Source organism: Equus asinus, chromosome 24 (assembly GCF_041296235.1).
Source record: "Equus asinus isolate D_3611 breed Donkey chromosome 24, EquAss-T2T_v2, whole genome shotgun sequence".
Taxonomy (NCBI): domain Eukaryota; kingdom Metazoa; phylum Chordata; class Mammalia; order Perissodactyla; family Equidae; genus Equus; species Equus asinus.
In genome coordinates this window covers 47647791-47659062 of record NC_091813.1, presented here as the reverse complement: position 1 = coordinate 47659062, position 11272 = coordinate 47647791, and positions in this window count along the sequence as shown.

The following is an 11272-nucleotide window of genomic DNA, read 5'->3' as shown; positions in this document are numbered from 1 at the left end:
GTTTTTATTGTAGTGTCACTTAATAACTCTTTAAAACTCTCATGTGAAGATGAGGTTGTCATGTGGCTCCATTGAAATCTGAATTAAATATTACTTACTTGTGCTTTCTTGGGTATGTGACTTTATTTTCTTATTTATTTAGTTGTTTATTTTCTGATCCTTTTTCTCACTCCAAGAATAGAATGTAAATTCCACGTGTATTCCTATATCCCCACACCTAACTCCAACCCTGGCCAAATAAATACTTGAATGAATTAATGTGCAATTTAATTATTGCTGGAATTAAATGCGGAAGTGACTTTCATTGCTTATTTACCGCCACATTTAGAGGTAATGTATTATGTAAGTGATAGGTACACAAATTTAACAGATTAAATGCACACAAAAATAAGGCCCATATAATGCGTATTTTTAAAATGTGGTTATACTGCTGACCAGTTCAGTGCCCTATCTCACTCGGCAAATTCAATCTTAGACAAGCGTAAGTAGAAAAACCGAAATTGCATAGCAGTGCTCCATTTTAAGGGGATTATTTAAATGACTGAGAATTACCTTACATTAACTTTTTCTTAGATAAACATTGAAATAAAAGGCAAAAGAATTAAATCTCAAGGACAATATATTTAAGAATTTCCTAGAGATCATTCTGCCCCTTTGGGAAACACTAGTGTACAATGTATATGCACGTTGTCAATTGATCTTTGTTGGAGAAACATTTTTTTTCCTCCAGAAAATTTGTAAGTTGCATATTCAGAAGCAGTTGCATTAGGACTGTGGAGAGGGCTCCTGGGGTCAAATTAATCAGAGAAGTTATGGATGGTCCAACTCAGGTGGAGACAACGGACAATGATGACAACCCCAGAGTTCAAAGTTGCACATAAAGGGTCAACGTCAATTCAGCCTCGCAGACCTGCTGCTGGGACTCAAAATCCTCAAGGGAGCTTTTTAGATACAGAGATTAAAGGGAGATGGCTTCTGGAGAATATCTTTTTTCCTTTTCACATTTGAGGAAATTCAGTTTCATGACCTGTGAAAGGTGGTTCAACTTGATAAACTCTTAAGACCCATCCAAATTCTGTAACATTTGTATGTAACCCTGAGTGTATTTACACACAAACCCTACGAGAACTGCCGGTTGTCCAGTCATGAATTATTTTGCTACACACATCATAACAGAGTGAGAAAAGTCTCAAAATTACACACAAGACCCTAAAAACAAATTTTTTATGTATTCATTTTATTTGAATGCTTATGGAGTATATTTCTTTTAAGTTTTACAAGTTACCTTAAGCAAAATCTTAGTTTCTTCAAGAATTCTAAATAGATTTTTAAAATAATTACTAACAAATATTAGTTCTTATCTTATGGAAGACAGCTTACTTTATATTACTTTTATACTTGAACACTGTAAATAGATCTAAACTCCAATTCATTTTAATAAAATTGTTTTTCATTTTCCTATATATTTCAAAGAACATGAACATCCTTGCTAGCACCTTTAAAACGGTATCTTCTGATTCCTGTGAGCTAGCTCTTATTTACACAATATTCTAATATCCCAATTTTTATGGCACTTTAATTAAATATACATTCTACACTTATAATTGTCATCAAATAAATAAAACTACTAGCTATCCATGACTCTATTAATTAGAGAACATGTATTTCAAGCTATCATTTGACCATCAGTACAGAAATATTCAACTCTGGTTCTGCCTTTTGTCCTTCACATGGCTGCAGGGACATATTTTCTGTGTCAAAAATTAGAATACCTGGTCTGAAACGAACGTTTGTATCTCAAGTTTATAAAGGAAAGTCTTGGAATACACTGAAATTTTGACATTTTAATGTTTTGAAATTAAAAAATAAAATAAATTACATTAAATTGAAGACCATGACTGTCATATTTCCCACTATATCCCCAGTGTGTATATATTGTAAGCTCTCAATCTATTTTAAAAGAATAAATTGATGAATAAATGAATGAATGACAGTGACAACAAAAAGAAGGAGAGAATACTGAGGCTTAAGACCTATATGGCTTCCCCAGGAATCATTCTAAAATGAGGGAGGGACACAATTTTAATGAGTCAGAAAGGCAAAATGGTACCCTGTGACCAGCCAACTGCGAATGGGGCCTGGGCAGTGGTAAAGAACTCATAGGGGCCCAGCTTGCCTCACTCAGAAATTTCTCAGGAACAGCTGCAGACCTGGATCAACCTTGGCAGTACATCTGCAGATCCAGCCACCGAGCTCCAAGGACAGTGGTAGAATTGATGACAGTAGCTGATTAAAGAGGAGAAACTAAGGTGGGGAGAGGAAAGCCGAATAAACATGAAGACAATTTTGCTTTTGTCTAGAGAGAGTTCTCTCCCTGTTTGTAGTTAGAATGCCCTTATAAAGGAATTTTAGAAAGCATGAGAAAGAGAGTGTGTTATTCTGTTTAAACATTTCTCACTGAGCAATAAGATCTACTTTTCTCCCTGCCCTGGAAGGATGACCCATTTAGAAAATATCAACATGTTCCCTTGCCCTCCAGCTTTCACTTGACTTTGGCCAATGGGGAGCCCAAGAAGATCAAAAGAGTGTTTCTTACGTTGGCTTGCCCCATGCAAAGTCTCCTAGAGCTGTCAGCATCCCTTGATTAATTGTCGCTGCTCTTTTCAAGGTGATCTCTACCTCATGTTCCCCTTCCAGGTTTCGGTCATCCCTTTCTGCTCCTAATGCTGGATTGTGATTCTTCCTCACTTGACTCTGTAAATGGAAACTGTAAACAACTTTCCTCAAATTATCCTAATTCAAGCGGGCCTTCTTTTCTTTATTGGCACCAAACTGATAGCACAACACATTCCTCTTCTACGACTTTAGCCAACTTCTGTTTCTACCTGCACAGTTCCATCTCTCCTCCATCTCCTCCAATTCTAATTTCTAAGAGAAAACCAAAATAGTCCTTGTTGCCTGCCTCCCAGTGGAAGCCTCAAAATAGGAGCTATCACTTAGGTCACAGATTTCTTAGGTTACATTGGGATCAGAAAGCTTAGATTTGAATACTTTCTAGGTTGGGAAACAAAAACACCTGCTGAGAAAGCTCACTTTTTTTTTCAAAAGTACCTTTTTTTTAAATTGAGCCAAAAATCTGTCTTCTTGTGGCTTCTACACGTTGGTTTTAGACCTAACCCCTTGGGACTATAGAGAATATGCATATTACATTCACCAATCTTAATTTCAGGAAGAAAATTAGCATTTGTTGAGGCCTACTAATTGCCATATGCTGCACTGGGTGCTTGCTCCCCATTGACCACGAGTCTGGGGGTGTAGTATAGGAAACACCGGTTAGGCCCCATCCCCTGTGTGTACCCCACAAGTCAGCGGCAGATCATACAATGCGTAGATCAGTTTCTCTGCTTTTAAATCATATGCCCCTTTCCCTGAAGCCATAATATCTGAAAATAATGCTCTTGCCTCTGACTCTATTTGTTTTTTCTTTGTTAGGTTAAAAGCATACAGTTGCCTAACCATTCCTGTGTAACATCTTTTTTAATCACTTTCCCAGTTGGCCACCAGACGCTTGATGTGATCACTTACAAAAGCATACTCTTCTTCACTTTTTGGGTTCAGAACTGAATGCAGTTGACCTAGGACCACCACTCTTTTGTCTTACCTGCTACCCCCTGAGCATGCTGCCTAAGAGCACCTGTTCTTTGAAACCTACGTTACACATCTAACTCATGTTAGAATTACCCAATTATCTTCCATACCTCCCACAATCCATAATTTTCCAGTTGCAATTTGAACCTGAAACTCCAAACAGTGTGTTGTTTTTCCTGTTAGTATTCTCGGTAACAGTTTATCTGTCCTTCTAGACTCCCCAGATGTTGCTACATTCTGAGTCTACGTACTGTTAACATCACAAAACTGAACAGCCATCTTGCCATCTGAATCCATCGCCAAATTCAAATAAACGTCAGTATAACCCCGAGAGCCTTGAAGGAAAAGCATCAGATAGGACTATTTCTCTAAAATATTACTAAAAACATCTCCCTTTTCCCAAAATATTACACTCATGGCAAGTACTAAAAATCATACCTTCTATCCCTTGAGAATTCACTTCTGGCCCACAAATTTCTATAATTCACTTCATGAAGCCTCCTGCCTCTCTTGATAAAGTTCTTTACCCAGTGACATTCCTTCGAAGCCTGTCACCTGCTGTGTGACCTTGGCTTCATCCTACTCTAACTGCTTTTCTCATGGTGGCAGTTCCCTGGTATTTTGAGGAATACACCCTCCTTCTTTCTATCTAGCCTCATCCTAAATACTGCAACGCTCTTGTCTAACCTCTGCTCATGTACGAATTTGATGAGCATATCTTTTATATCTTTATCCAAGTCAGAGCTAAAAATGTTTGTCTGGTTATTTACACTCTATGTCACTCCAAAAAGAGCTTAAGAGGAGTTTAACCTTACAATAATATCTATTCATTGGTAATAAGCATAGAAAGTCAAGGCCATAGAAAGAAAAGGAAGCAATTAGAGCTCATGTAATTACAGTCTGTGAATGTTACACTTGATGCTAAGCATTCTGGCAGCAAAAGCAAACAAGAGAAAGATTCTAAATACTATAATTTCCAATATCTGACAAAAGAAAACACACCAATTCTTTAGGAGAAATAAACATTTTCCTCACACAGTGAGACTTAATAAAAGTATTCTTTGTGACAACCAAATGGATGTTAAGCTTCTTAAAAATGGAGACTATTTTTAGTGCCCTTCTTTATACCCATCTGCCCCTGACTTCTGCTGTGCTGAAGAAGAGAGCATCCTGGTGATAATATGTGTTGTTTGACAAGAACGTTAGGCAAGCGACTTTTTCCCACGTGTGGAATAAACACGGGAAGAAGTGGTTACAGTTTATGGATACGGTAGCTGTGAAAGAAGTAAACATGTTGGCTAGGTCTGTGAGCTATTCCAGAGAGGCCAATCTGATAGGAGAAGCATCAATCAATTCAAGGAGAAGAGCGAAGGGAGAAAGGTACAAAGACGGAGCGAGTGCAGAAGGAAAATGAATGCTGTCAAGTCTGGGGAATCACAGAAGTTATACAGGGCAGAAGCAAGTTAAACTGTAATGCCCTAGATTGGTTATGCACAGTCAGCATCCGTTCATTTGTTGGTAGCTCCTGTTTAAAGAGTTAATTTGACCCAGTTACCATGGTTTTTGACTTTGTCCATCTTCCCACACCGAACTGAAATTCTTTTCTTTCTGAAAGCTATGATGTTGGACAAAACAACACATCCTTGTGGGGGTACTCATTGGATTTTAATGAGCATCTGGGCAGACCCTGGGAGAGAGCTGTGTTCTCACAGCGCGAGGGCAGGCTCGATGCTTTCAGCTGTTGGCACCACTCACAGTAGGTAGTGTTCTCAGGAGAAAGAGTGTTAGTAAACCTTCGTTTGTGTATGTGTGTGGCTGAAGAGAATTGGCTGCAAAAGAGAAGTTCAATTCTCTTGTTTCTAAAAGCAGTAAAGAGATTTCCAAATGACTTCCTCTAATGCGTTTGGTAAATTGCCCTCAAAGACTATTGTTTGAACATCTCAAAATTCAGGCTTAAAAAATCCCCCTACCATCTATCATTACAAATAATCTGTTTAATATTTGCAAAGATGAGTTTGTTAACAAATTTTACCACTGCCCATATTTACAAATAATATGGTACCCTGAGAAATCCCAGAAGAGGATAAAGAATGGTGAGTTTCAGTAAGAGTTGATGTGAGCTATCCAATATAAAAGCTATCCAGAAAAATTCCTTTGACTACTCCACCATGCAACGATCGAGATACTGATGGTGTTTACAGTGTTTCCCCAGGGAGAGAAGAGTCACATATAGCTGGCGGTAACCACAGGTATGGAGTAGCACATTATGTAACTTCATATGTTCTATTCCCCTCACCTAGAATACCTTTCTCTTCTTACCCTACTCCCATTTTTTTGAACTCTTACTCATCCCTCAAAATCCAGCTCATTTTGTACTTCCTCCGTAAAGCTTTACCTAGGCATCTTAGGCGAAACTTGTTTGTCCCATTCTTGTACTAAGTCCTATGCATTCCCAAAACACTTTTTTTCTCACACCTCAATTGAAGGTCTTCCACTTAAAGATCTTCCCCCCATCAGATTGTGAAATCTTTTAGAACAAGGACTGTTTCACCTCTATCACACTGTGAAGTCTTTCAGAATAAGGACTGCTTCACTTTTTATCCCCGTTCCTAGTATCGTGCCTAATGTTGCTGAATGATGAATGAACAAACTAATGAATCAATCAATCAAAAACAAGACAGGACAAAGAAGGGCAAGGCAAATAAAGCTGAAGAGATTGAACAAAAGATGAAAGAGGCACAAACAGCGTAAGTTGAAAGTATGTTAGTCTGGAGAACTGGACCCAGTTAAGAAAAGATAGAAAGAAGAACAAATGTATGATGATATGTTAAAGGACAAATAGTCCATATTATAAACAAAAAGAACAAGGAGAAGAGGGAAATTCTCTGAAAGCCCAGAAATAGAGAGGCACTGGGCTAGGGTAAGGCAGAATCTGAAACGCCAGACGACCTTAGCTCTGTATAGGGAGCCAAACTGGTGACCCACAAGATAGAGTGCTGGACTCAAATCCTAAACTATTGCTCTTCTCCAAGAACTAGACTGATGAAGACCCTGGCAGAGGAACCTGACGTTCAAAGGGAAATGAGACCTATAATGGGATAACATTTACTTCCAAGGAGAAGATGAGATGTGCATCAAATTTTTATTCCATGCCTACATTGCTGTAAAGTAAGGATGGCGGCCAATGAAAGTGTTGCTTAGTTCATAAGTACTGGCCTGCCACAGGCAAGTTTGCCCAACTGTAAAAGTGTGCTCTGTACATGTGGTCCATGGGCCAAGTCCTGCTCCACATGGGGTCTCGTCTAAATTCCTGGGGCAAATATTATCTCATTTGTATCTTGATTTTCTGTAAGATTGTAATTTCCTCAGGGAAAGAGACTATAGGTGTGCTTTTGGAACCAATCCTGGCATGAAACTGATAGCTGTTTCTCAAAAATTGATTGGCTCAACATTATGCAAGTTTTATTGCCATAATTTGACCATGTAAGTTAGCTTTCAATGTCTAGATTTCAGCTCTTTGAGACTTCTTTTCCTTATTGCTTAGTCTCTGTCCCTAATTATGCCATACTCCGATTGGGAGAAGGGTGATCCTAAAATTTTATGCCTATATTATTATCCTCAATTTTTTCCAAACTTTCCACCCTAACGTTAATTTTACAAGTCCCTTTTTTTTTCTCTTGGAGACTGCCTTTCCACCACCTCCATCCTTCTCCAACCTTGAGTACTAGACCTCTAGGCTGCCAGGTATCAGTCATGCTGTTTCTTTCATTTTATTGCTTTCTTGTGTAGAAATTGTTTCCTGAGTCATTCTTTTTCTGAGTTGGCAGCATTTTTTTTGTTAATGTGCATCATCAGGAGATTTCCAAAGAAAGGGTATTTAGCATATTAATTTTCTTAATTTGATAAAGGCTATACTCCACCATCACACTTGAATGGTATTCTGGCTGTGTTCAGGATTCTAGATGGAAATGATTTGCCTTCAGTCTTTGAAAGCATCATTCCATTGTATTCTACACTATGGTGTAAATAAAAAGTCTTAGACTAGTCTGATTGTTATTACTTTGTGTCTTAACTGCTTTCTCTTCCCTAAATTTTTAAAAATATTTTATTTTTATCCTTGATGTTCTAAAATTTTATATTGATTTGTCTAGGTATGAGTCTTTTTCTATTTTCCTATTTATCTTGCTCAGTAGTACTTAACTTTTACGATATCCTTCTCTTCACCCTGACAAATGTCTTTGCATTGTTTCCTCTCTCAATTTTTTCATTCTCCTTTTCTTTTACTCCCACTACTAAGATATTGGACCCTGTGTTGAGATTTTTGCATCTTTTACATTTTCTTTTATTTTTGTACCACATTCTAGTTGATTTCCCAAATGCCGTCTTCCATTTCTCTATTTTTTTTGAATTTTGACAAGCAAATTTTTAAATTACCAATAACTCATCTCGTTCTTTAAAAGTTCATTTTCATAATATCTTATTCTTTTTTCATGGATATAAAATCCTGTCAAATCTCTCTGCTTCTACTAATGAAGGTACATGAATGTTTGTTTTTCTGTGCTTTTCCACTGTTCGAATTTTCTATTTCTACAGGACCCATAGTTTTCAGGCTGTTTGGCTTCATCTTTCTCTTTTATACTGCACAATTTCCTGGAAGGTTAGGTGAATCTTAGTTGCAATATATTTAAAAATAAAAGATATGAGGAGTGACCAGAAGCTCTTTGAGGACGGTAAGAATTTGTTGATGGGGCAGAGTTTGCTTGAAGATCAAGTGGTCGGGGTTACTTGTGACACTGCAGGGATCCTGATTGCCTGAAAGAAAAGGACTTCACCCTGGGGTATACCCAAGCTAGATCCCCTCTTTCTCTTCTTTGATTGTTACCTTTGCTAACTTCAATGGCTGCAGGCAAATCTCGTGATGAAGTGAGGAAGAGGTTTGGTATGGTTGTATTCTCTATATAACCTTTCACTAATTCTCCTCCTTTCATTCCAACTTCTGACTCTCCTCCCCCTGTGTAATTTCAGTCTCTGGATGGGGAGCTCTTTCTGCAGTTTAATGGGCACATTGACTTTCTCCTCCCCTCCCATGCACGGTCAAAGTTGCAGATTCCTCCACTCTTCTTCATTAGTTAACATTTTCTTATCTGGTTTTTTTCCTTTCATAAATTTGTTACAATTTCTTTTTGCTGATGACCCCATTTTTCTCTTTTATGATATATTAATTGTTTTTATTCTTTTTTTTTTTAAAGATTGGCACCTGGGCTAACAACTGCTGCCAATCTTCCTTTTTCTTTCCCCCCCAAAGTTGTTAGCATCTGGGCTAACAACTATTGCCAATCTTTCTTTTTTTTTTTCTGCTTTATCTCCCCAAAGCCCCCTTGTACACAGTTGTATATCTTAGTTGCATCTCCTTCTAGTTGTGGGAGGTGGGACACCGCCTCAACTTGGCCTGACGAGCGGTGCCATGTCCCCGCCCAGAATCCGAACCCTGGGCCGCTGCCCCGGAGCGCACGAACTTAACCACTCAGCCACAGAGCCGGCCCCTGTTTTCATTCTTTGCTATACTTTTAATAAAGTTTCAGGAGAGAAAGACCATAAACATGCGATTAACCTGCCACTTAAGCTGGAACTCAGCAGCTGTAGTTTTGTCTGTTCAATCCCCCTTTCTGGAAGTAGTAGCCTGGAGACTCTACAATCCCTCTTCACCAAAGGATTCCTCTTGGGGCCTGCCAAGCTAATTTTATCATTTAAAAAATATTTATTGAATATGTGTCATGTGATAGCACTGGATTCAATGCTAGGAATTAATGAACAAACAGAACAAATCCTTACCTTCATGGAACTTACATTCTAGTGAAAGTAGACAGGCAATGAACAGACTAATAAGTATATATATGTATTTCAGAGGCAATCAGTATTTATGGTAGAGAACACAATAGCTGGGTAAGGAAGAAAGGGATTGGCAGAGGCAAGCAAATGGCCATCTGACAGGCTAGTGTTCCAGGCGGAGGGAAGAGGGCCTGGTAAGTCATTGCAAACACTTGGTTTTCACTCTGAGATGGGAAATCTACTGAAGAGTTTGGTGAAGAGGAGAAACAAGATGAGATTTATGTTTTAAAGAGATCAGTCTGACTTTGCTGTTAAGAATAAACTGGAAGAGTACAGGTGCTGAAGAAGGAGACATCTAGCAGACTATTACAATTATCCTGGTGAGTAATGATAATTTCTTGTTGCATTAGGGTGACATCAGTGGAGAAAATAAGAAGTGGTTAGATTCAAATACTTTGAAGATTTGCTTATGGATTTGATGAAGGATATGGCAGAAAAATTAAAAACAAGGATGATTTCAAGACTTTTTGACCTGAAGAACTGGAAGGATGGGATAGCCTTAGTTTAACTGAAAAGGAAAAGACTGTGGGAAGAGTGAGAAGTTCAAGAGTTATGAAGAGAAGGAAAGGCAATTGAGGAATTCCATTTTAGACATGTTGAGTTGGGAATACATGTTAGACATCCAACTGATGATAGCAAAGTGAGAGAAGTACCGGGAGAGAAAAAATCTGGAGTAGAGATAAAAATTTTGAAAATACAGCATGTAGATGGTATACTAACAATAGTAGGGTCCTGAATGGGACCACTGTGGAAGTGAATGTACATAGAGTGGAAGAAGAACACTGAACCCTGGACACTTTAGTACAAATAGGTCAGAGAGATGCAGAGAAACAAGTGATGGAGACTGAGCACAAGCATCCAGAAAGATAAAGAGGACAGAGGGAGAATGGTGTTCAGAAAGCCAAGAGAGGGATGAGTTTCAAAAAGGAGGAAATGGTCAACCCTACTGCTGTTAAACTAAATACGTTGTTACAAGACCCTGCCTCCTGGCCAGTACTCATTGTTCTATGGGTGGCATCTGATCCAAACTGGGCTCATGAGTAGTTCCTTCCCCTCTTTTTGATTTTGTTTGGTTGTCATTTGTTTGTTTTAGATTGAGGTAAAAAGAGTTAGTGCAATCTCTCTCTCCTGGCTTAGATCATGAGAGGTACCATTCCAATGCTGTTGTTGCCCAATGTTTCCATCTTGTGACTAATGCTAGTCTGCACTCAGAGAGGAACATGGAGTCAAGGAGCAAAGAGAAATGGAGATGAGCGATGGAGAGCAACCAGGCATTATCTGAGATCCTCATTAGATTTTCCCTTCCCACTCTGCCATGTCTTTACCTTTGGGTTCTGTGAGGTACCCAAGCTGGCTTATTCCCTTTTCTTCATCAAACTCAGGCTGCATTTGAGTCACTTGCAATCGGAAGATCCCTGATTAAAACAACAGCATTTCAACTATTACTTGTCTCAATTTTAGAATTTATTAATACACTAGAAAAAATATTTTAGTGATTAAGTGAAGAAGACATGAACTTAGAAAATGGCCAAGGAAATATATGTGCCTTTTTTCCTAAAACATGGAACATGAGATTGTAAAAGTACATTTTCAGAGAGGTACAGCCCCTTCCAAGATGGTGAAAAATAAATAAGTTATAGGTAAATACATTGGGGAGCTCCATATTTGGTTTAATTTTAAGTTAATAAAAGGCAGATTTTTCAGATTCCAATATTATACAGGACATGATGTGTTC